This window comes from Vanessa tameamea, chromosome 6 (assembly GCF_037043105.1).
Source record: "Vanessa tameamea isolate UH-Manoa-2023 chromosome 6, ilVanTame1 primary haplotype, whole genome shotgun sequence".
Taxonomy (NCBI): domain Eukaryota; kingdom Metazoa; phylum Arthropoda; class Insecta; order Lepidoptera; family Nymphalidae; genus Vanessa; species Vanessa tameamea.
In genome coordinates this window covers 8,329,820-8,354,769 of record NC_087314.1, presented here as the reverse complement: position 1 = coordinate 8,354,769, position 24,950 = coordinate 8,329,820, and the positions used below count along the sequence as shown (strand labels likewise).

The 24,950-nt window shown below is 32.2% G+C and overlaps 1 protein-coding gene across 13 annotated transcripts in view; it reads right to left on the bottom strand.

The window, feature by feature from the left end:
- Positions 1-24,950, bottom strand: part of Stacl (Stac-like) — a 180,589-nt gene that overhangs the window by 154,707 nt on the left and 932 nt on the right. The gene's annotated exons all lie outside the window — the stretch shown is intronic.

Below are 24,950 nucleotides of genomic sequence, written 5' to 3'. Positions count from 1 at the left end.
AAAAAATGTCAATTGATTCGTATAATATATGCTTTTTTGTTCAATAATATAATTTGCTTTTTTTTTAAATAATAATATAATAAGCTCTGTACTTAAAGTCATTCATCTTGTATTCTAAGTGTTTCCATTGTCGCTATTAATAGTCAATGGAACCCTTTTATCGTTTTAAGCTTCATATATTCGATACGGCTCTCTGATTAATGTTTTATAAGAGTTGCTTTCACATTCTCCAAGCCTTAATATACCTAATGTTGCTTGTAACGTATTCCGCAATGAAACCCTTCAATTACTACAAAGGTATGGATAAAATGACTATACAAATGTATATGTTTTTGTTTGGAATTTTTAATCACACGAGTGTCATGGCTAACTTTTGAATATGACTTTAGTGATAGTTGAAAATCCTATTAATATTTGCAACTGAACTGAAAAACAATTTTTTTTGTCATTATTGGCCCGGTAAAAAATATTACAATACCAATGCACCGCCAAATTTCTAACTTCTTTTCTATGCCTGCAGTAACACTGGTTCATTCAACATCACCAACACAGGTTGTTAACAAAAGTTTCTGATATTTACTGCACAACATAAGATACTACTCAAGACTTTACAAGTTTATTTTCATATAAACAACATTCTAATCATCAATCGTTATCCACTGCTGGAAATAGGTCTCTTCCAAGATGCGCCACAGCTCTTGGTTCTCCGCGTAAATCTCACTAACCGCCTGGCTTAATAAATAAAACATTTAAAAGCTATTTACTTAAATCTTCCTTGCGAAATGAAGTGTTTAATAGACTAAACAGAATTGAAAATTGAAAAGTCAGATATAAAAATAAATTAACAACTTAACACAGTTGTTATTATTGTCAGCCAAAATCAATTTATCTGGTCATCTGTTAACAAAACATATATATATATTGAAATCGATCCACAACTCAAACCTTCTTGTCTTCTCGTCGTGGGTCATCTTATAAATTGGTTGTAGGTTTTGCGAGACTATTCCACCTCTCTCTATTCGTGGCACTGTGTGTACACTTAGTATATTGTTAAGAGGTAATTACCGACGGTACCACACCAAGTGTGAGCCTATCCATCAATGGTCAATTTAAAGTTTGTTAAAGAAAACCTTTGGTAAATTAAAAAGTTTTTTTTTTTACTTTTTTTATCTAATGTAAGTTGCATCGATGGATTGAAAAATAAAAAATAACCAGCTTGTACAGGCTTGATGTTGTATACAAAAGAGTTTCCATGTAATCATTTATATTATAGCGGGAACTTCGCTCGCCTTATTTTAAGACAACTAGTTCGAGTGAAGAAATGTCAAAGGAAATTCTTATTCCAATTTAATGTACAGACTTTGTTGTAGGAGATGTTATTTACGTATAAAAGGCTAATAAGACAATTTGATATTGCTAAATTTATTACCATTGAAGTTAATTCTTTTTTATATTTATAATAAGTATGCAGACTGACCAAAGGGTTACTTGATGGTAAGTAGTTAAAAGTAGGCTTGGATATTTTTATATGTATAATATCTATACATTGTTTACAGTGCCTTCTTAGAAATGTTGCAAAGCGGATGTTCAGTTACGCCAATTTTCCTTTTTCAGCGTTTCAGACAGCGTTGTTTACTCAATCCCCAAAAAAAAATTGGTGGTAAAGTTTTATGCAAGCCCGTTTGGGTAGATACCACCCTCTCCGCCAAACAGCAATGCCCAGTATTGTTATCTTCCATTTTGAGCGACTGAGTCAGTGTAATTCCAGGTATAAGGGACTTAGCACCTTTGTACCCCAGGTTGGTTGTGCATTGTCTTGTGAGGAATATTTAATACTTCTTACAACGCCAGTGTCTATGGTTGGCAGTGATCACTTATTATCATCACGCCCATTTGCACGTCCGCCTATCTATATAATATAAAAAGCAAGATTTAAAAGTAAAGCTAATGTGTAAAATGAAGATAAATAAAAAAAAAAAGATTTTTATGCATTGAATTCCGATATTACAATAATTATGATAACGAAGGCGAACATCGAGAAGAAATATTAACTCTGTATTGAATAACTCAGTCATTAAAAAACTTTATTGCTATCATAAAACTAGTTGAAAATCCACGCGTCTTCATTTCCTTTGCACTATTCGACACTGGCAGCGCTTGCTACGACCTCTTTAATTTTATATCTACTTTTACATACCTATGTAATATATATATACATATATTATTAGTCGATACTATTATTTCGTTAATTTACTATTTCATGTATGGAGTATATTTTAAAAGATGTATTTAATGTAATGAAGTTATGTGTATGTAAATACATCAGACAACATATATTTTATATAGTTTCATTTAATTAATTTATTATTTTAACTTATATTATATATAATAAAATAATTAAGTTATGTACTTATTAATGTTATTCGAACTTTGTTTTCATAAACTATTTTATTTTTACATATAGTTTCTCCGGAATTAATCGTGATGATGATCGCATAAGACCTGATGAACTGATACTGATTCCCTGGAAACGGGGACAGCACGATATGATACAGCACTAGAATCGTTGAGATATAGCTCTTCTCTTATTATGGAAAAAATGTTTAAGTCTGGATTACGGCGAAAAATGCTGAAGCGAATAAAGTGCTAAAATATTCGTTTCTAATTTATTGCGCACACTGATAACAGGTGAGTTGGGTGATTTTTTGCCAGTCAGTTTTACCAGTCAATGGTAAATGATACTATTATACTTCGTGCAATTTTAAATTTTGATTTGTTTATAACTACTTATTTTAGTCCTCGATTTAAATCGTTCTTATTATTTATCCTAGATAAAACAAAAGGCAGATGAAGCGCTCGTAAGCTTTAGTGAAGGTTACAGTTTATAATCTGAGCAATTTATATAAAAATTAAAGTTAGAACACCGTTTTTAAACTTTATGTCATCGCTAGATGATACACAACCACGTCCAACGACCCGTATAGTTCCAAACCGTCTCCTTCAAACGTAAAAAATACCTCATAACTTTCAATATATTGTATTCTAATAAAAAATCTACACGGTTTAAGTTTCTATAGATTCCGAGTGGTAAAATTTTTACCAGAAGTACTTTTTATCCCCAGTCCATTATCAATGTCGTATCATCCTTTATACTTCATAGATAGGAGCAAACTGAATTATGTTTGATCACGTTCTTTAGATCACTTTCCGTAAACGATTTGTTACGAAGGTAAATTGAGAAAATGAGGTATTATTTTTTATAATAATTCACGAACTGTTTTATTAGTTATTTTAAAAATTGTAAGTAATGTGATTTATATAACGCCATCTCTTTTTGTAGATCTCATAGAATGTGATCGTTGTGGGATGTATAGTTGCATTATGCACACAATACAGGCAAACCATGTAGACTCAATGATTGCCACATATTGATATATAGGGTTAACATCAAAAGCAATCATAACCACTTTAAGACACTCTAATCAAACCCAGACGAAAGTGAAAAATTACGCTGTTGAAAGTTCCAAAAAGTTGAGTAATGTCAAGTAAAATACTAATCTATGAACATCTCTTTTGATCTGACGCAGTTGTTGGTGCTTCTTCCACATTGATGCAATTTAATAAATGTTTCCACTATGAAATTGCAAGTGGTAAAGTCGGTTAATTTGCGTAGATTTAGCTCTGTTATATACACACGAGTTAGAACACAATTAAGAAACACTAGTTTAGCCACATAGCCAGTACCTCTAAGTTTTCTTCTACGTTTGTATGATTTACAAAAAAAAAAATCTCTTTACAAAAAATAACTCCTTTATATCATATATGAACACTCATTATTTTAAACTGTACACACCTTTTATAAAAGTATCAAATTCAAGTTACATTGTTATTAAACTCACCTTAATTTAGATTCCCGGTAGGGTGCGTTCTATGAGAAAAACATGTCCACGTAGCGCGTGTTTATTAGGAGTGAAGGAATTCCCTGAGAGCCAGCCTAAATGAAAATTTATATGACGGTCAGTAAGGCCGCGATGGACGGTATTGGAGCAGTTATATTATTGTTAATTATGAGTGATTATGATAAGATATCATACGTATTGTAATTACGTAGTTTTAATAGAAAAGTATTTTTAATTTCACGGTTCACATTAGAGCTAAGGATACATAAAATTATGTCACATCGTTTACGTCACGAAAGAATGAACCAAAATTTTACAAAGAATTTGCACTGGCGCTAATGCCAACAGAGTAAACACTTTGGAAGAGCGTCTGTTTAACATATTCACTCACTCTTATGTCACGAGAACCGGAGAGATTTTTTTTTTAATTTTCCTCTTGAAATATCTCCGTGCATAATAAGCGAGATGTCCTAAAGAATTCTGGCACGAAGAGATAATGAGATGCAAAAATAGACACAGCCAATGTATGTTTTGACACATTCTGTTACGCGGCCAAGTGCGGCACTGGATATCGGTCAAGTTTGTAATGAGCGTTAGAAAATACCAGACAACATTTATGCATATAATTAAGTAATATTCTTACAAGGAACACGGTAATTTAATAAAAAAATATGGTAGATACTTATTACACATGATCATCAAAAAAAAAACGATCATTTTATTTTTGAATGTCGAATATTTAAGTTGAGCTCCGGAAACATAAGATCATTCTTCAAAGTATTTAAGAGTCTCGTCAATTTGTTTCACTTAGAATAAAAATTAAAGAACAAACGGAAATTTCCATTTGTTAAGCAATGTTGTTTTATTAATATTTATCTAAAAATAAACGACTTTTCTTAGGTATTCTATTACTTTTTGCATATATTATATTGTTATGAACTCTCAAACGTAATCTATTTTTTTCATTAATATTCTTGGAATCAGTTTTTATTTTACGTACTAGGTAATTTGACGGGCGAATAGGTCACCTGATGTCAAGTAGTCAGAACTGCCCCTGGAAATTGGCGCTGTAAAAAATATTGACCATTCCTTACATAGCCCATGCGTCACCAACGTCGGGTTCTAAGATGTCCTTGTATTTATAGATATTGAGATCAAAACAGAAAGTGGTTAGATTATTTGTGGTTACATTAATATCCTAAGTGTAATCGTAAAAAAAAACTAACTACGAGAATAAAGCGAGCATTATGTGATTTATTTTAAAAACTATTTAAAATGTATTAAAGTAGACTCATAAAAGTAATTTTACATTGTCAATTTAAACGTTTCAGTCGTGAATTAAATTTAAAGCTACTATACTATAAAGCTACTACTAAAAATTAATATTTATCGAAACTTTTCTTTTAGTTCATTTTGATATACCTAATATTTTTTGAACTGAGATAAAGCAATTTATTCCGACAAGGGGTAAAGGAAATCGAACACGTGTGTTCAAGAAAACAACATGTTACCATATAATTGAATTTCAAACAATATCTTATATAACATTATATTTGTAAATGTTAAAAGGTTAGAAAATCGATATAGTTATATATTACATAAATTACATTCGACTTTATTTATAATTTTATGTATTTCATAGAAAACGAATAATATAATAAACATTATAAATACGAAACTTTAATTGATTTAGATTCCGCGAAGTGGCAGTTCTGATTGTATTTATTTATTGCTTGTTTATAATTAATGCTTCATAAACAGGTAATTTGTTCTAATGATATATTTTTATCGCGATTTCTGTATATAACAGTCAAATCGAAATCAGTAGTATTATACAAATATAGCGCTTATATTCTTATTACACGCAAACCAACAGAAAATTGCCGCGAGTTTATAATTATAACGCTGTTGCGTACGCGCTAATTAAAATAATATGCCGTGTCGAGTATGCTCAGAAATCCTTGCTAATATTGTAAATCTTATGTATATTTCATCTAATTTCTCTTACCTACGCCCAACGTATTACATTAATTCAGGTTACATAACAATCCTTGAACAAATGTTAAGATCAAAATCGCGTAAATGTTTTGCAGTATTTGATACATATTAACAACTTTATCATCAATTATAATAAATTAAATAGATCAGTAAGGTTGTAATTGTTTAGAAAAATGAATTCGGAATGTTATTTTAATTCGAATTCGACCTTACTTTGCTTTTAATATAACGAATACGTTGCAGTGTATATGTAAAATTTCTATACTATTTCAATGAAATGAAGTCATTTTGACTTGCCAAACATTCGACAAAATCTATATTTTCACAAAAAAATAGTAAACATTGTTATTTAAAAGAAATATATACATCACTATGTTCATATTTCTTACATTCAATATTACAAATGAAAATACACGCGCTTCAAATTGTACATTATGTTTTACAACGACTAAAACGTGTATTGAGAAGGAGAAGGAGGAAATAAATTTAGTTATTTTGTATTTATATAGTGGTAGAAATTATTTCAAAAATTAAAACTTTGAAAACGTGACAGAAGATTTTTTCTTATATAGTAACTATACAGAGACAAACAGCCAAAGAATATTTTATTCAAGTTGTAAATCTATTAGGAAGATAAATTCAACGAACAGTTAAATTTGGTATTTAGATAGTCTTCTGTATAATATACTATATCTATATATATATGTTTTACAATTATATTATTTTTGATACGGGTACCATATAATCGTATATATTTTTATTAAACTTAACTTTAATAAAAATGTATATAATAATTATTATAAAACATGCAATAGTTTGCTAAGTGATCGAAGTATTAACATTTTCAGAATACCATACAGATATAACATAGAGTTATTAATTCTTCTAACACAGTTAATAATTATACACGCGTTCCGCTAGAACGGCCACACCCCTCCATTTAATTTATGACCTACTTAAATGCGGACGTACTGTAAGGTTGGTCGTCTACAGAATTCGTTACACAAAAACACGACTACCGAACAAAGCGACAAAATAACTAAGGAGTTGCAAGTAACTTATCATTGTAAATAAGCTGACAAAGATATGGTTATGTTTGTAAGTAAATAATGATTTAATAAAAGATATATTTACTGAGTATGATTCTTCTAGGTAGAATGTGTATTCAAAGATTTAGTTTCAATTAAATCTTGTGAAACGATTCAATAGGTCCTACTCGAATAAAGAATAATTTATTCCTCATAAATATGAATATTATAAAGATGTTGATGAATATTTTTTTTTTATTTTTTATTTACTTTACAACATCCACGGGCTCACAGTTGCCCGTGCCTTTTTTTACATTTTATTTTTATAAATTGTGGCGTTATTTTATATTTTTACTGAACATCAGCAGATCTTCGCTGGACTTCGAGCTTGTCGTCTTCTTGGAGGACGTGGCCCACACTGACATTTTTTTTTTTTTCTATTTAAAATAATATATAAATAATCCATAATAAATAATATATGATGATATATAATATACAAAAATACTGTATACGGTGATTTTTTATTTTTTTTAATCCTAATTACTGCAATCCAGCGGGCCCTGCTCCGAGCTCGATCAGAGAGAGCACAGTCTCGGCGACGTTTATGTATAGATGTTTTAAGGCTGTGCTCTAGGATGGTCTTTTCTGAAATACCCGACGCTCGGCCGATGAATCTGCCGATAGCGTCGCTACCATCGTCCGTGTAATAGACACAGGTGTTAGTGTGTTTAGTGATTGCCACAACTGCGTGAGGAACATTTTCGTGTATATGGAGCCTCACATTCTTCGACTGGACTATGATAACGTCGCTGTAGGTCTGTCCCTGAGATTCATGGATGGTCATGACGCTTACCCTTCACCTTTTCCGTATCCCTGGTAAATATAAATATAAATAAATATTGGACAACATCACATACATTACTCTGATCCCAATTTAAGTAGCTAAAGCACTTGTATTATGGAAATCAGAAGTAACGACGGTACCACAAACACCCAGACCCAAGACAACATAGAAAAGTAATGAACTTTTTCTACATCGACTCGGCCGGGAATCGAACCCGGGACCTCGGAGTGGCGTACCCATGAAAACCGGTGTACACACTACTCGACCACGGAGGTCGTCAAATGGTCCATCAGGAGTTTCTTTTCCTCCTGCGTATGGGTCAGATATAGGGTTTTGGTTTGGTCTGATGGTATGTTGGCGTCAGTGAATCTCTCCATTTTGAGGGAGTGGACGATGGGGCTTGCAGAGTAGATGTTACGGTAGACCTCACTATTGGCGTATGCGACGTCCAGGAGGTTTCGGTGCGTACAGGATAACTCACGGGTGATATTTGTTGTCGGGCTTGGTCGGCAGTACCTCATTTCGAACAGATTTTCTCTGTCGATATAAGGCAACTAGTTGATATATCCGATGAGGACCACCTCGCTAGCTCCGGACTGTGTGCACTGTGCCGCCATTACTATGGTTCCGAAGTAGATAGTCAAAAGAAGATTCATGAGGGCTTCGTCGACTGTAAGACGGTTACATTTTATGGTCTCGTTGAACCCGTTCACTAGCACGGATGCCATAGTTCGTACCCTTGATTTAGCTTTTTCGCCAAATCGGTGTGTAAGTTGTTCTTTCAGGTCTTTGGCGGCTTCGACTGTGGAGGTGACTACCACTTCTTTGTCCTCATCGAAATTCCTGACAATGTGAGTCGTCTTTCCGCATCCTGGTACCCCGTTTATCCACGATATCTGTGGCAGTTCCCAACCCACGAGAGGTGCGTCGACCCACGGATCTTCTGAGATGGACTTTGCCATCGCGAGTATCCTGTCGTCTAGCATAACTCTCGTGCATCTGGCCACTACTACCACTGGGTCTCCTGTTGGTGTGAAGAACCTAGGGAATGCGTCTTTTCGCCCCTCATCTTCAACCAGGCCCAATAATCCTTCCGCAGCGCTGTAAGGAACCATGTACCGCCCCGACATTTTCCCTTTAATAACTTGGGATGTGTCGTTATTGTATATGGCCGCCTCGGCTTCTTCAAGCTCCACCTCCAGCAGTTTTTCGTTACCGCGTCGGTAGGTCTGCATGATCTTTTTGCAGGTGGCTAAATGGACTTCACGGGTGGCCGTCACAATAGCCCGGAACTCTAAGAAAGCATTCACTGCATGGTCTCGAGGGTTTGACGCTGGTCTCAGCTTTGGTGTTATTACTTGATCCTTATCGGCCCTTGTTAAATGGGTGCGTGTTGGTTTGGGCTTTCCCGGATCGTTGACCATCAGGAATTCCCTCATTGACTGCACCTGTCGGTTCGATGAAACCGACGGGCCGGGGTCTGATTGGGGTGAGTGCGACGTCTTGTTCTTCGGAGATACCAGATCGCGGATTAAACACGTCACCGCCGTCACTGCAGGTCCAGGGCTCGGCCGTCTATCTCGAGGGCACTTCGGGGCCTGGGCCGTTCTCTGCGCCGCTATTTTTAACTGCAATCGCTCAGATCCGCTTAATTGGGACTCGATGGTGGCCGGCTTTGCAGTGGGGAACGTTGTTGGGACCTCGGGTTTCAGGAAACCTAGGTCTTCCTAGAGTAGACTAGGTCTTCCTAGAGCCCTGTCCTCATATGCGATATCCTCATGTTTTTTCGAGGCTAACAGGCAGCCAAAGCGGACAGCAATGTCACCTGTTTCAAAGCCGACTCTCATGGCATCCACGCTTATCGTAATTGGGTTCCCTCCGTGGTCCTCCTCGCCCATCTTCGAGAGTATTGTGCACGCCATTGCAAAGGGGGCTTCCTCTTCCCGTTCGAAGAGTGCGACCACTTTGTTTCGTAGTCACATCAGTCGACAGGTCAAAGCATCCGGCATTTGCGTTGTTAGTGCGTCGATGGTGGTCCGCTTGATGCTAACTTTGGAAGTGCTCCCTTTAATGAGTAAGGCTATTCCAGGAGACACAGTCAAGCGATCTGAGCCCTCCGGGCAACAGAATCCAAAGCCCACCCTCTCAGTATCTCCACTCATAAAGAGAGCCACACCTTTGATTTTGATGCCCGGTGTACCACGTTCACTCACGTTTTGCAACAGCTCCTTGAACGCGGTGTATTGAGTGGGCTGGTTGGACGTGATGGGGTGGTCTCTCTTTACGAGCAATATCCGTAGAGTATGTGGGAGAGCCTGTAGTTTTTGCCTAAGGGTGTTATCGGTGGCCCGGGTTTGGCTTTGCTGGGAAATCGGCATCGGGTTTGTATTTTGAGTTTTGTGTTGTGTGCTTTGTGGTGTGGTCTGTGCTGTTGAGAGTATTGTGTTTTGAATTTGTGGTTGTGGGAGGGTTAAAGATGGTACAGCGGACGAATTATTTCTTTTTGCAGCTACTTGGGCGGCTTTTCTGGCGAATGCGAGGAAAGGTGTTCTTGTATCCTCCTTCTCTATGATGGTTTGGAGAGAAGTTTTATTGTCAATGAGTTCTCAAGTTATCAGTTATCTACTATCAAGATTGTAAATCAAAATTTAATAATATCTTGTTATTGTATTGATACGGTTATAACAAATCGTGCCTTATTATTATTATTTTCATAAAAATATAACATAATCAGCCTGTAAATTTCCCACTGCTGGGCTAAGGCCTCCTCTCCCGTTGAGGAGAAGGTATGGAGCATATTCCACCACGCTGCTCCAATGCGGGTTGGTGGAATACACATGTGGCAGAATTTCGTTGAAATTAGACACATGCAGGTTTCCTCACGATGTTTTCCTTCACCGCCGAGCACGAGATGAATTATAAACAAATTAAGCACATGTAAATTCAGTGGTGCCTGCCTGGGTTTGAACCCGAAATCATCGGTTAAGATGCACGCGTTCTAACCACTGGGCCATCTCGGCTCATGTCATAAATGTTATATATAAATAGACTTAGAGTTAACCAATTCGAACTATACAACAATCAAAGGAACTGAAGTATATACTCGTAATCAAGCTATAGTATTAAACAAAAATATTTATTTAAGCATATCAGTTTGGACGTACCAATTTACTAATAGCGTTACTTTGGAAATGAATACTATATATAACGCCTTACCTTACGTCACGTTACCTTAAATAAGTTTATAGTTTATACTAATTCTAACTAATAACAATGGACACTGTTATTAGTTAGAATTAAGTATGAAGTTCTCATTAATTCTCATTATCCGTCAGTATTTTAATTTAAACTAGTTGTTTTCAATGCTGTCATGAATATGGTAATGTGAACAATGTGGACAGATTCGTGTTAGTCCACGGTAGTATTTAGTCCGTGCGTCAATATTACACGACTAATGTTATTTGTGCAGACAACTGTATGTGACAGTATTTTGTTTGGTATCATTATAACTGCGTCGTATATTTTATTTTATCTCAAATAGAAGGAAAGCGGGTTTATGATCACACCCTCGATATTCATTCAAAGTAAGCGAAGATTCCATTGCATGATTGCATTTTTTTCATATTAGAATGTAGGAGTATAATCGAACATATTGATTTATTATATCAGTGAAATAAAATTTAAAGTGCACACAGCGATTTTTTAAGTTCAAAGTTTATATCTCCAGCTTTACTTTAAAAGGGTATTAACAACAATTATTTTATTGCAATCTCAAATGAACAACATAATCATCTATTTTTAATCCAGCTATATAATAAGGAATATAATACTTTAGCATTAAATTGGGTAGTACTTTGTACCACAATAAGCTACTACTACTAATAAATATTTCAATAAGATAATTTAATTAATTCCTACTAACTAAACTATTATATGATTGCTGACTTATTGAAATAATCATTATCTCCATTTTATGAATTTATTATTAATATGGAATCGTTAATTAAAATCTAAGAAGTCTGTGAAGATCTCAGAGATAGATATGATTGCTTTAATATGAAACCTATAAATCTTATTAAGTATCTGATATGATATTGCCTTTTATAAACACAACTATCAAAAGAGAGAAAAAGTTTTATGATTATGAGTCATATTTTACTCGTTCATTAATCATTTTCTAGAGCCAAAACACACCTTACATAACACGAATTCTCAATTACTTAGTAAAATTGTATATATTAAATCCTTATCTACAAAGCCGTTTTATATAGAAAATACAAAAACTTTTTTTAAAGTTAAGTATATGTTTAATTAATCGAAGTATTAGTTATTATCGTCGTTCAATTTTTAATGGAAGTTCATTGTAGCCTATAGAAATTCTATCAATGAGAATCGATGAACTCTTTAAAGCCGTGTTTTACGACATCATCAAATTTTAAACTTATATCTGTTGAAAAAAAAAAATTCTAATTCCGAAAAAATGGACGTAAATTTGATTAAGGTCTAGTGAACACGTTGAGTGACAGAGAGTTTTTAGACCTAATTCCCGTGTTTTGATATGATCTGTTGAGCGGTATGTGAATGACATTTGTCCTGAAGACTAGAGCAATTGACAAGTCTCGATCGTTTGACAGCCGAAAAGGTCTAATGCATGTCTGCACTGTACCAGGACAACTCCATCATATACTTACAAGCACCTTTTTGACTCAATTGATATAAATTTAGCTCACAGGCTGCTTCCCCTGTATCCAAACTTGTCACATATATCCACTATGCAATACAAGTGTCAATCCGATTCAGAACTCTCTTCTTTGTGAACCTATTCAACAAGTCATAGCAAGCTACGGTGCAATTTCGTTCAGTGAGTTCATATGATATACTATTCGAGCTTTTAAATAAAAAAAAAACTTTTGATTTGACTTAAATGAGTTTAGTTTACTATTCACTAGCGAACCGCGCCAGCGGGTCACCAATAATAAGCCAGGGAAGCAAAAGAACAAAACGCATAGCTATATTTTAAAATTTTAAAAAGAACGAAATATCGATCTTTACAGGAACCAGCATTCAAAATTTGCGTTTTCAAAAGTAAGGTTAATTATCAAGCAGAATATAAGCTAAGAAGCATAAAGTTTCATTGTCTTTTTATTTATTTTCCAAAAGCAATAAACTACGTTTTATTCATATAGTTTCATACACGTTGAATACAAATATATTCATTTCACAAAATTATTGTCGCCTCGTGAAGATCTTCGCTACGTAATAATCACACCTGCTAAGTCTGTTTCCGTTTTGCAACATCAAACAATCCGTTCTAAGATGAACTAAAACTGCTAATTGTATAATCATATTTATGTGAAATGTTTTGTAACCGTTAATTTATAAACGGTTACAAAACATTTTTAGTAAATAAAGCTACCTTTATGTATTTAAGAAAATACATAAATATAAGGAAGTTAATTACTTTCTATTTGAGAGACTATTATTAGTGTGGACTAATATTAACTTAAGTATCCAAAGTTTGTACTCTATTATTAAATCCACAGCACGACAAGAAACAGTCCTTGTCCAAGAAAAGCTAAGATACTAATGAAAAGGTTTTCAACTGAAACTTTATCATTATTATGTTTTTAACATAATCTATTCTAAACAAAATAACACTTCCAACGTAATGTGATTTTCGATCTCTTTTTGTTTCGAACGTATAGGTACAGATTTACCGTAATTTTTGCAAGATGGAAGCTATAAAAATGTGATATTGACCGAGTATTATTCTGTGATCAGCCAAAGAAATTTTACGTCAATAATTGTTACGTACTTGTACCTCCTTCCAAAAATTTTTTTTTTTTTTTAAACCGTATCTCAAACGACGTGTCGTTCGTGTTTTTTGTTTCCATTATGCTTTGATTGATTTTCGTTTAATGTCGTCTTCGTGTTTTTATGTGCAGGCAAAATCGTAATCAACCTTTTAAGATTGGTTTCAAATATTCTAAAAATATCTGCGTAAAATATTCAGTTCTGAAGTTGGTACAAAACGAACTCATTACGCGACACTTAACGTTTACCAGAATGTTTAAGAATATAGAGTACCTATTTTATCCCGTTTTTCTCCGTTACATTAACTTTAAGGGCCAAGAAGCACACGTTAGGTTGTAAACCGTTTTATGACAGCTGTAAACTCACTTCCTAGACGTAAAGATGTGTTCAGATTAGTGCAGGATTGCAATAACTAGAGCAATCGTGTTTGAAGAAAGACTTTTAGATACAATCAATAAAGTGTCTTTATGTAAATTTATTAAAATCTGTTAAATATGCCGTTATATTGTTTTAGTATAAATCATCCAAGTATGCGAATAACCTTAATGGAATATAACAATAGGTGGGTTTTAAATAAGATGTATCTAATATATATTATCACACAAGTTATGCTGTTCTTAGAGTAAAATATATTGTGTTTCAATTTGTTTTATTATTTTAAAATTGTAATCCCGAAAACCATTTTATATGTACCTATATAATTAGAATCATCAACATTTTGTTATTATTGGTGTTCCATAATATGTAAACATTAATTAATTAAATTTAAATTAAGGACTATGTTATTAATTTTGGTGAATTGCTAAGCCATTTATAAATAGCACCTTTATTCATTTGAAATAAATTAACATCACATGATACTAAGAACGCAATTTATCACCGTATACTTACTCATTCCTCAAAATTAATTTCAATGTAAAATTATTGAACAAATAGGATTTATTTATTACTATATAATATTTTTAGCGGAGACCAAGTGGATATTCTTTTAACGAATACCAATAATATTTTTGAAGTACGTAATCTTTTCGACCTTTGTTTAATGGCTTTAACGTTAAATAAAGAATTTTATATGTAATATATTCAATTCCATTGAAATGTGTTACTATATAAAAGTAAACAATTGAACTAACAACCTATAAATGTCACAATGCCGGACAAGGCATCAAGTGGCGTGGAGCCACTCATTGAAACCCGTGGGGTTCGCCACGGGTTTCAATGTTTCAAGGTTTTCTCTGGATATTTTCCTTCACAACCGACTATGGAAAAAAATAGTCAAATGATAATTGAGATGTATATGGCCGGATTTCAACTATTAATTTTCGATTATGATTCATTTATTTCTTACTGGGTTATCTCGACTCAAAAAGTACTTTGTTCCTGAATAAAATAAAAGACCTACTAATAACGAATGCAATAAGTAAATACTAACAATGAAATGAGCTCGCAATATATATACACAAATATTTACCAAAGTCTACCTGATAGACGTCATTCAATAGGCCTGTAGATTAAAATTACGATGTCGGCTACAAAGCGGCTCACGCCGATTGCGTCGTTTATTTGCTACTAGAGAGTTTATGGTCGTGTAAAAGTGGAACTGCCATTTAGAGGAAGATTTATTACCGTTGCGATTGAAGTAATTTCGTACGAAAAAAGTAGTTCAATATGCAAATAACGCTCATCAAAAGTGACTTATTAGTAAAGAAATGGAGTTCACTTCGTATTAGACCTACGCAGTCAAAGGCGATTTTTTTAGTTGTTATTATTTTGTTATGAAAGTCTGACACTATAATTGAATTTAGAATTGTCATATTAATATTTGCTTGGTGGTAGGGCTCTTTTCAAGCCCATCTGGGTACCACCGACAATATAGATATTCTTCTGCCAAATAGTAATACAGAAATTGTTGTGTTTCGGTTTAAAGAGTGAGCGAACCAGTAACTACTGGCGCAAGAGTCGGTCGCACATTGTCGATGTAAGGAATGGTTAATATTTCTTACCGCTTCAATGTCTATGGGTAATACCTTACCATGAAGTGGTAATCAAAATTGTTATCGTATTGTATTTATCGGTTGCTTCGAGTTATCAAGCTTAATACAAATGTAAAGATGAAGAAGTATTTAAAATTTGCCATATTTAATAGAAAACAAAATAAATTATCGAAAATTTAGATACAATTTATAAGCGAGGTCCAATCAAATATAACTTATGTTATATAAAATTGGTCGTTCAATACATCTAAGCCAGCCGAGCAAGATTCAGACGCTAAAGAAGTAGGGACGATGTAATCAATTATATCCATTGAGATTATATTATGGGAAGCGGTTGGTAGTACTCTTATTACAATTTTCGAGATTATACAATCACGTAATTATTGATGTTTAGATTTAATATAAGGTTTTTATATAAAACTCGGTCGGATCGGACTTATTATTGCATCAAATTAATTGCACTATTTATATTATAGGTTTTTATCGAATTGTTTGAAACATATAATGGTTACGGTGACTTATCTTATAAAGATGAAAATCGTTAAGTTTTCTTTGGACATTTTGAACATTTACAAATCTTTCTGTTCTAGTTTTGGCAGCATTTGCTTGAAATTATTCTGGACTGACTGTTTTCACTCCAACATCATTGACACAATAAGCTAGATTGCCTCAAAAATAATGCAACATATGAACATAATATATAGTGTATGTCCGTCCTGAAACTATTAACTAATATTGAAGCTTCATATCGATCTGATACTAACGAATTGATATGTTTAATATGCTGTTCTTTCCGATTAGCAAGAGAATCCGAAAACAACAAACCACATTACAAAACAACAAAACAAAACTTAGGTACATATTTATAATATTATCATAGGCAAATATTTATATTTATTCGTGGACAAGACACGTTAGAAGTCACATTAAATCGCTTACTAGGGTCAAACAATCGAAGTACTTTCAAATGGGATTTAAGAAACCTTTACAACGATAACTCACTTGAAGAAATCAATTATAACAATCATCCGCTTTTTTACATACTTAAAAGTTCAGAACTCAAAATCGTATTCCATTAAATAATCAAGTGCATATTTTTTATGGGTATTATGACAGCCATTAGAATTTAACGAAGTGACAATGGTCATAAAAACGTATACGGATGTTTCCGATAAAAATATTTAAACGCCGCACAAATGTTATGTAATATGAATAATTGTCTTTACAGATGATCCCACGATCTCGGGACCTTGGCTAGTTGGTGACAATGAACGTCGAATCACGAGCTAAATTTATTTCGAGCGTGCCACCTGCGGCCGGGTCTCAACTCAGCTGTTTATACTACGTATTGGCTCTTAAACGATTTCCTGAAAACGCAACCTTTAATTTTTAATCTGTGGATTGTCAACCTTCTGGATTGACACCGGGAATTTATGAGTGACATACATTTCTGCTCCCTCTGTACTGTGATTAATTTTTGCTGTCTTATATTTTACGTCTATTTATCCTCTTCTTTTGATCTTTGACATTATTTGTTTATATTTTTGATATGATTTCGAATTAGCTGAAGAGAAATAAAAATAATTGAGCCTGTTAAACGTTAATATTTAATAAATTGAGTGGAACATCAAATTCAAAGATCTTTTATATTGTAACTGTTTTGCTATTTTAAGTGCAGAATGGAAGGTGCATTTATGGTAATGGAAAGTAAAGAGTAAATTTTTTTTATGGTACATTGTTTTTCAATAAAGTAATAAATAATATTAGGATATAATTTTTTTCTTACTTTATAATAATGTTTTTATTTTATTAAGTAAATTCAGCTGATACAGCCATTTCGTTATTTCGGGATGACTAAAAATATTCGCGGATGCATCATATGGCAGCTACAAAATGTCAGTGGTTGAAAATAACTAGTTATTCATAACGATTTAGTCAACTATTAATAGTTATAAAAATACCGCGTAAGCTGCGTTTGTAGTATTTAGTGTTGGAAAATTTTACATACTAAACTTTATTATTATTTACAAATACAAGTGTAATATTTTAATATTATATAATACTAGCTACCCGTACAGGCTTTGCATGGATATCATAAAACGTTTCTATTGAAGGACAAACATACAAAAAAAAAATTTTTTTTTTTATCATGAACTTTTGCTGGCAAGCTTATGCTGAAAAACCAAAGTTTCAACCCAATCAGATTAATAGTTTAGTATCTCATAGAGAACAAACGAAGAAACATTATTTTTTATGTAATACGATAATACTCATCCCTCTTCGTTATATTATATTACAAACATTTTATTATTTCTAACAGAGACTTGACATTAATAAACTCATTCAGTAATAACAGACACGATTATATGATTTTATTACCAGTAAGTAAAACCTTTATCACTTCATTACATTTATCTAATGAGCGGCGTTGGAAATGTTTAGGGAAGATTAGATCACCATTGATTAGACTGGTCGAAATCATGTCACCTGCGTTCGACAAGTAAGTAACACCAAATTCATTATGAACAGTTTAATTTTATTGTAATGACGTAACATTATGGGATTGTAACTATAATTCCCAATGTCTGGTGGGGAGGCTGTTTCACTGCCATTGCTCTACAGAACAAGCATTAAGAAGAAATTATAAATCGATAAGATTTCTTTAGCATGATGGATTGTGATGTTAAGCTGAAAATACTCGATTCACGTTAATCAGTATTCCTTTATACAACTTACAATAAACATTTCCGATGAAGTTCGAATGAAGCTCAAAGGTCGGATAAAACATCAGACAAACGCAATCGGGTAAATGTCAAACTAATTAAATTATTATGTTAAATGCGAATTGCTTCTTTATGTTTGATAGTATTTGGATATAAAAATTGATTAAATTAGATTAATTTATGAACTTGTTTCAAGAAGTAAGGCAAAAGACAAAACAGTTCGTATATACTTTATTCTCATCTGTCTGTCAATCAATTTTCTGTTTGATAGCTATTGAAGAGCTTTAGTATTATCACTAAAAAATATTTGCAAATAGAGTAGAAAAACAAATTATCTCCTCCTAACCATACATTTTTCCAATTAATTACAGTAATTTTCGTATGTAAATTATTATATTTATACGTAATAAACAAACTTCGATTTATTTGAAATAAACATAAGACGATACTACGAATTCAATGTGATTTTTATAATCTGGATATTATTTAAAAAAAATGTTTATATGGATAAAATAGAGCTACGCCAGTTACTTATAAATCAAATAAATATTATCGATACTTAAGGAAAAGTTATTCCCTGTTTACTATACACACACATGCACACTACGATTATAAATATAACATTTCCTTTTAAGACTTACGAAACGACCGTATCGTCGTATATTGAAATAGATCTGCACGTCACTGATTTGACGTTTAGATAAAGTTTCTTCGTACGTACAAGGGATTTCGTCTGTGATTGGCTTTTAGCTAATTGATGCGGGATGTCATGTTCTTTTGAACTTCTCAGAAACTGTTATTGGATTGCTCGCAAGTAATCTTGTTAACAATATAGGTAAGTCTTGTTACTGTTGTATACCTGTGGGTATGTGTATACTGTTACTAGCTAATTCGGTTAGACTTGTCAGTTAGGTCTTAAACTTTGTTCAGATTTGCGTCCATTTGCGGTTTTTATTCTTTAGAGATACATTAGTTATGTACTATATACTTTGAAAATTACCCTTTTTTGAATAAAGGAACCGTCGAATTGCAAAAACATTTAACTTTTTGCTCAGAATAAATGTCCATAATATGAAACCGTGTATAGTAATTTTCAGTAATTAAAATTGTAATTAATAAAAAAAAATTTATCTCTATTAATTTTACCTTCGTGTTTTTTTCCGAATTTTATTTGATTTATTTCAAAGCGCAATACAGTACCATAATCCATACTTCCATACTATACTAATATTATAAATGCGAAAGTAACTCTGTCTGTCTGTCTCGCTTTCACGCCGAAACTACTGGACCGATTTAAATGAAATTTGGTACACAAATAGTCTAGAGCCTGAGAAAGGACATAGGCTTTTTTGATATTCTACCACTAAGGGGGTGAAATAAGGGTTGGAAGTTTATATGGAAGTCCGTAATTTTTTAAGTAAAAAACATGAAACTTTATTTTTGGGATAGTGATTAAAATCGAGTAAATACGATTTTAAGGGTTTTTGATATTCTACCACTAAGGGTGTGTAATAATGGTTGAAAGTTTTTATGGAAGTCCGTCATTTATTAAGTTAAAAACATGAGCCTTTATTTTTGGGATACTGATTAAAATCGAGTAAATACGAATTTTAGTGTTTTTTGATATTCTACCACTAAGGGGGTGAAATAAGGGTTGAAAAATTTTATGGAAGTCATTTTATAAGTTAAAACCATGAAACTTTATTTTTGGGCTACCGATTAAATCATATCAAATCAAATCAAAATATACTTTATTCAAGTAGGATTTTACAAGCACTCTTGAATCGTCATTTAACAAACTATTTAAAGTAAAGCTACCATCGGTTCGGAATGTAGATTCTACTGAGAAGAACCGGCAAGAAGCTCAGTAGTTACTCTTTTTCAATGTCTAAAAATACAGTCTCCTGCCTGGAAGTTAACAAGCATTAGCTTCACGCAAAAATGATTTGATTCGCATTTAGGCGTTTTTGGATATTTTACGCCTTAGAAGAGAAATTGGGTAGACATTTCGTATATAGGATACTCTGGAAGTCCGTCGTTTTTGAAGTTAGAAACTAGAAATTTTATTGTTAGGATACCGATTAAAAATTAGTTGATACCTATTTAAATTCTGGATATTTTACGCCTAAGGAGGGAAATTGGGTAGACATTTCGTAAATAGGATAGTCTGGAAGGCCGTCATTTTTGAAGTTAGAAGCAGGAAACTTTATTTTTGGGCTACCGATTAAAAATGAGTTGATACCTATTTAAACGATTCTGGATATTTTACGCCTAAGGAGGGAAATTGGGTTAACATTCCGTATACAGGTTAGTCTGGAGGTCCGTCATATTTGAAGTTAAAAACAAGAAATTTATTTTTTAGGATATCGATTAAAAATTTAAATTTAAATTAAATTCGCATTTAAGCGTTTCTGGATATTTTACCCTAAGGACTGAAATACACACCAATGTGGTATACAAAGAGGTCTTACATTAACTTAATATTATAAGTTAATTTGTAAATATATTCATATTCTACGCGAGCGAAGCCGCGGGTAACAGCTAGTATTTTTAATATTTGTAGACCAAGAATAAATAATCTTGTTACCTTATACTCTATGTCTTTCGCTTTTTAGTCACTTTCGGTAATTATAATATCAGAAGCTCTATTATTTAATTACACAATTGAATAGCGAACTAAAGTAACTTCAAAGTATTCGTTAGAATTCAAACATACGAACTTAGGCAAATATATATATACGTTTTATCCCAAGGATTTGCCCCTAGATATAGTTACCAACATATTAATCAAATTATGAAACAATACAATACGAGAAAATTATACGTATTTTTGATTCAAATTCAAAGTAATTGTGAAATTTCTTTGTACATATTAATATCGAAAACGTGAAAGTTTATCAGAATTTCCCACTAATACGTTAAATAATTCAATTTCGAGTATTAAAGCATTTAAACACAACGTCAAACGTACAAAATACTCATTAAAAATAACGTCATATTTCAATTTATTAAAATTGCTATTTTAAGCCTAACAAAACAAAAGCAGTCCAATTTTAGAACGTGGGTATTGATCCAAATCCCTTGCACCGACCTGATAAGATACGCCTACTGACAATTACAATAAGCTTGGATCATGTTTAAAGTACAACAGATAACTCCGTATCGTAGTAATTAGAAGCTTATGCGAGCTTGAAATTAAAATAAAGCGATGAGCAATTAAAACCAGTAACAGGCTTCTATATGCCGGATATTGATGTATTACTATGTAACTTGTATCACTACGGTGATGGGGTTTTGTGCGGGCCAGTTTAGTTGAAGGGTTTTAGTCTTTATCGCTGTGTCTATTACTCAGCGATCCAGATTTCAAAGACGAGTGTAATAAAGGCGACCATATAAAAACTTCGTCTATATATATATTGTAATTTGACACTATTAATTATATGTAGTCGTAATTCAGATATATAAACACTGTATTTCATATAATATTCTTGTTACTATTTATAGCTTAAAGAACACAGGTGCGCGTACACCCAAACAACAAGAAAACACGCTACGAGTTTATTTCGTACATACCCAAGCAGAGGTTTTATCAAGACGTACTCGAAATTTTAAAGAAAATTTTTCTAATGTTTTAATTTATTTGCATTCTTTATCGCCATTTTAATATTGCAAAAATGTTCACATTTTCTTTGTTACCCTGCGAATGTTTCCCACAGGAAATTGAGTCGTATTATTATCCTCGTCTGAAACGGGAAATTTAGTCGATTCGCGATAAGTCTTCAGCTTAAAAATTCATCTTCTTACTTAATTATGAAGGTATCGTCATTTCTTTGCGCAAATGTTCGAAAATAAATGTTCATTTTACTGTTAATTTTCTACTTCATTTGTATATCTTGTGTTCGGGAACATTTTAAATAAACATTTATCGGAATAATCCGAATTGTTTAAACATACGATATAAAATTAATGTTTTGTACCTTTTTAACAGACGTCTGTATTATTTTTATTAAAGGGAATATTCGAGATATAAAATATTTTTGATTGCAGAATTTAGGATAAAAAGTTACATTTTTTATTTGTTTTTTTTTTTTTATGAAAAGCATTTGTAAGTATTTATTACCCGACCATTTCTACAATACAGACTGTATTGTAGAAATGGTCGGGTGGTTTTAGTGTAAACATAGAAACGAGTAGTAGTGTGGGCTAGAAAGCTTCTTTACTCGTAATATAATACCGCTCTTTGAAGTGCATTATTATTATTATACTTCATTACAATATTTAATAAAAGCACTACATATTCAAGTAAAAAGAGATTGTATAATATAATTTATTTATTTTAATATAACCTCCTTATTTTAAAGTCACCAAAAAGTCCATTATACTTTTCATTCGAATCGAAAGTTCACATAATGAAAATTAAACTTCGTTATAATATATAATATTATAGCGATTTCACTAATTTAATAAAAAAATAATTGGCGACAATACTAAATGAAGATAAATTAAGTGTACTTGATTTTAAATAAGGAATATGAAATAGCACTTTCTATAATGAACCGATAGAGATAATCCGAAATGCAAATTCAAAATACTCTCAATCTATGTCAAGTTTACTCGGCGACTCCTGAATTGCAAATATAGTGGAGTTGAAACAACAAAAATGTTCAGAATCATAAAATATTAGACGGGTCAAGTCTGTATAATGTTGCCTTTATAAAGTTATATTTTGCAAAGTGCCTCGTACTTGAAGTTTTGGGGAAGTATCATCATGTAAGGACTTCTAAAGTTTTTTAAGATATCTCGTCACATCTCGTCTGTGTAAATTAAGTATTACTTCGATGCTTGAAATGTATTCTGCGACTTGCTAAATTGGTTATTTTTTAAAATTGTTTTAACAGCTTTGTGTATTTAAATTGCATTGATTATTTTGTTAGAAACATTCACGAGCAAGATAAAATAAACTTATAAACAAGTTTTCGATTCCGTAAAGTGATTTCATAAGGTAAGTATTCGGTCGTATATTGAATTTGAAATAATATAATCCAACCTTATATTTAAAAATCATAGTGGCATATTCAAACTTCAATAAAAACTAAAAGCCTTTTATTACTTCAATTAATTTAACAAACAAAATTTAATATTGAACAATTTATGCCTTTCAAAAAGTACCTATTGTATTTCTTGGCGGTTTTTCTCTTTTCGTAAGGCGTGTTTAATTAATTACTTCAAATTACTGAAATTAGTTGATAGTGCTCGTAAAAGTTTACTTGAATAAAATATTAAATTAGTATGTATATAATTACAATCTTAGTTATTAAATATTGAAATAGCTTTATATCAAATGTGATGGGCTGTAAATTGGAATATTCTGTCTGTTTTATGGACATTCCTCGTGTGCTATATCCGTTTTACGTGAACCTTCGTGAACAAATCGACAAACCGCAACATTCAGATCAAGTAAGCCGATACTAACTACTTTTATGAATTACAAACTATAACCTTTTTGTAATTTTACATGTTAAATGAATTTGACGCAAGCGAAACTCTATTTGAGCACAGCCTACTTAATTACTAGCCATCACAGAGAGGCCTAGAAAGTTTTATTGCTTGAAAAAGGGCAAAAGCGATCAAAAGTACATCTAAAAAAAATCAGTATAACTAAGAATAATGGAGATTATGTTTTAAAGGCCCTTAATGTAAGTAAATATTCTTCAATAATTAAACTGTTTGTCTTACGTTGGCATTGTAAAACTATTTTAAAAATACTCACGATGTCATTGGACTTGGCACAGTCCGAATAATCTTTATATAAGTACCATAACAGCCGGGCGCACTATGGCTTGGTGACAGCTCAATAATAGAGTTGTTTTCATTCAAAATATTGTTATATTTTATATCTTATATTTGGCACATAATTCACAATATGAACACTTTATATGTATGAGTATAAAGCTAAACTTTATCGTTCGGTCTTTACCCTCAAGTGCTACAAGTATGTCCTTTACGGAATATTGCTAAAATTATTCAATACTATTAAAGATAGCTTTAGTTCCAAATGTAATACAGAAAAAACGTACTTTGAAATAAAATAATAGTATCAGTATAAAATGTTTAACTTTCAATAAATAACTTTAACAATTAATGGTGAAAAAAAAACGTAATAAAATATTTATTGACATTTTAATTGCGTCACTATATTCGTGAAAATATTTTAGAATTTAATATTATATATTTATGTGTTTGCCAAATAAAAAATGTTTAATGACAATAGAAAACTTATTATTGTATCGGCTTAGACGTCGCTATAAATGATTTACTCGTTAACTTATTGTGTTATCGCCGTTAACTGTTTAATAATTGCTGCTAATAGAAACGCCAGCACTAGTATTTGAACATTAAAAGTCTTTATTTATATTAACTATTGCTTTTAGTTAAATAGTTTGTTTTAGAATATTGCAAAACTTAAATGTCCTCATTATGAGCTAAATTAAAAGTAGAACAGTCGCCCGGTTATTGTTCAAATAATAGGTCTTCATATTATTCAAATATTATTTTTACTACAGAATAAAATACTGAACTAAATCTTTTGTATACGTCAAAGATTACATTTTTTTAAATCATTTTTGAGCTGAATATTCTTTTTGTTTTTG